This window comes from Numida meleagris, chromosome 7 (assembly GCF_002078875.1).
Source record: "Numida meleagris isolate 19003 breed g44 Domestic line chromosome 7, NumMel1.0, whole genome shotgun sequence".
Taxonomy (NCBI): Eukaryota; Metazoa; Chordata; class Aves; order Galliformes; family Numididae; genus Numida; species Numida meleagris.
The window spans coordinates 19748895-19751961 of NC_034415.1; the positions used below are offsets into that span (position 1 = coordinate 19748895).

The window sequence follows — 3067 nt, forward strand, 5'->3', positions numbered from 1 at the left end:
CCATCGGTAATCCCAGTGCTCCCAGTTTTGCCTTCAGCAGAAACAGGAGGACATCTCATGGCATTGAGGGACGTGGTTTAGTGGGCGTGGTGGGGACGGGTTGGACTGGACGATCTTACAGGTCTTTTCCAACTTTAATGACTCTGTGATTCTATGATTCAATTTCAGCACTCGCAGGGCCTTCCTCTGCCACATTTTATTGAGACAGGAGCAGATTTTTTTCCCCATATAATAGATGTCCAAAATATGTTTACATGCCAGGAACAAACTGTCAGGCAGTGTATGTGTTTTGTGCTTTTTTTTTTTTTTTTTTGCAATAAACGTACCTTCTAGTTTATTACGATGAGGAGGAGGTAAATGAGCTACAAGAATTATTACTTACGCGTGATCTCTAAGGCATCCATCAAGAGGGAAGCTTCGCTGCGCTGAGCGCTACGCAGCGCAGCAGGAAGAGAGCACATCCTGGCCAGACCTCTGCAGTCATTTGGGACAAAGGCTGAAGAAAGGGAAGGGCAATTGTACCAAATTTGCAGAAAGGTAACTGAGGAGCAGAAAGCCCACAGGGCTTGACCAGTGCCACAGCCAGGAAGCAGAAGTAACCACCACTTTGTCATTGTGGCTGCGCTGCTGTTACAACACTGTCTTTTATTCCTTCAATCAAGTGCAATCTGTTGAAATGCAAAATTCAGGGTAAGTTGTTGTCCTTGTCGGGAAGGCTCCACAGACCAGACACCTAGTGCTGCAGACAAGGAAGCATTGGGGTGCTCCTGCAAGGCTGCACTTCTTCTAGTCAGGGAAAAACGGAAATGGGCAAGACTAATTTTTTTTTAAATTTATTTGGAGCAAAACAGAGAATTCTAATAATCCTGTCTGACAAAGGAAATGAAAGAGTCTTGGGGGTAATACTGAAAAAATGGTGGGCAGTCAGAGTCAAGGCCATATGGTCCTCAAGCTGTGCTGTCAAGCCGATCTACAGATGGAGACGTATTATCTTACATTAGCACAAAGTTGAGCATTGCAGTAGGCACTTGTGAAACAGACCAGAAGACCTGACAATACAATTGACAATTACTACAAAATCAGGTGAGAAAAAGTCATCAGCCAGAATTGTCCCTCTACGAAAAATAGCTGGAGAAAGGACGAGCTTCCAACAGGCTCTGCAGCTTACTGATTCCATCCAAGGTATTTAGCAAGTTTTGCAACACCTGAAATGAGGAAGGTAGTTGTTCTGACAAGTCTTAAAAAATTCAGAATCCTGGTCTTTTGATTTCATACTAATTTATTATGTTAAAGGAACACAAAGCCCATCCCACGGTATCTATACACTAGCTTGCTGTGAAATGGCACGCATAGCAAGCATACGGGCGCGTGTATCTGACGATCTGATCAAAGGGAGGGATGCGCTGAGAGTTTGCCAAGAGCAGTGACCTCCAAGCCAGGCAGTGTGAACACACCCCGAGGCTTTGCTCTCTGACTTACTGCTGGAATGGCTGCGTAGTGGGATCCTGAGAGCTTGGTGGACACCTGCATCAGAATGCACCTCTGGTGACAACACGTCAGCATATGCTGCAGTAAGCAGGCTGCCTAGGAGGATGCCTTTGCTTTGAGGAATGGTGCCCCACCACTGCAAAATGCTCAAACAGGGAAAGAGGTGACCACTTGGGAGCCCCGTATTCGGGGGTCAAGGCACCCTGAGCATACACCAGTCATTGCCTTTGAGGCCTTATGTACTGAAGGCATCAAGTGTGCAAGGGAATAAGAAAGATTTTTGGGTGGTAGCCATACGTGAACACTCTTTGTTTCATGCTGCCGATGATTAATGGCTTACACCCATGGGACAATCATTTACCTGCAAGTCTTGGCTAGAAGCTCCGGGGCATCAAAAGTTTATGAGGCAGCTCTGCATCAGTCCCATGAATCCACATTTGTAAAGGTGTTTAGGAACCCACGTTTCAGGTGCCTAGAAGTGTCTTTAAAATATGTCCCATGGGTTGGCTCAGCATTTCAATGACTCCTCTCATCAGTTGTTAAAGAGACTGACAACATTAGCAAAGGGGCATTAAATCCCAAATCTTCCATTTTTCAAGGAAAAAAAAATCAAAAACCTGTCGCTTCCACATGAAATGGGAGAGGGGCCGGGCCGAGCTGACCCACCTGACACTCACTGATGTGTGAGCCGAGGGAACGGACACCCACGCAGCCCTGGGAGCTCCTGCCCTGAGCCAGGCTCTCCCAGCTCCCCGTGCTCCCGTGCTCTGAAGCGCATCCAAATTTTCATACAGAGCGCCGAACCCACGGGCGCTTTGGCATTGCTGCCTGGCCCCACGCCAGCAACACTTACTCGGAGCTCCGTAGCCTCGCTGGGTAATGCACAGAAGGGCTGTTCTGCAGCGACGTTTGGACACTTGAGTAGGAAGTGTCTCGAGACCAAGGGCTCACTGTGCGGCAGAGGTGCAAGATGGGTTCCAGGTGCCCGGTATAGGGCACGGTGGAGCAACGCCCTGGCTCAACCTGGGTGGGAGGGCCAGGGGAGAACATCCTCCAAAAAACACACGAGAAGAAATCCTGGAGACCACAGGGGGAAAAATTAACATGCCGTGGGAAACGGCAAAGCGCTCCAAGTACAGCGCGCGGAGGAGAGCGCAGCGAGGTGCTCGTGCCCGCTCTGATGCAATACAGCACCTAGAGAGGGCTGGGCCAGGAGCCAGCGAGCACCAGAACGCTCAGCACAGCGGGCCTTTTAACCCTTCCCCGTGCGAAGGGGCACAAAACGCAGCCCGGTTACACCGTGCAGGAAGCTTGTTGGGGATATTAGCGTCAAGCCAGCCCAAGAAACAGGGTGGTTTTGTGGAGCACCGGCCGAGACAGTTCTCGAGTCACAAATGCTTGATGAAACGCGGCCAAAACGATCACGAACGGCAACAAGTCTCAGCCTGCCGTCCACCTGCCGCCGCGGCGGCGGGGAAACTTTCTGCAGGCCCGGCCGCGCTGCTCGCGCTGCACAGGCGCCGACCCTTAGCGCACAGCCGCGGGGCCCCCGGCCCGGCTCCTTCCGGCGGCGTCGAGC

General features: G+C 50.8%; 1 long non-coding RNA gene across 1 annotated transcript; it reads right to left on the reverse strand.

Moving 5' to 3' along the window:
* LOC110402960 lies at nt 818-3061 on the reverse strand. The gene is made up of 2 exons (XR_002441418.1): nt 2342-3061; nt 818-1205 (listed from the first exon to the last, which is right to left on the reverse strand). It is a non-coding gene; the product is annotated as an uncharacterized LOC110402960 (long non-coding RNA).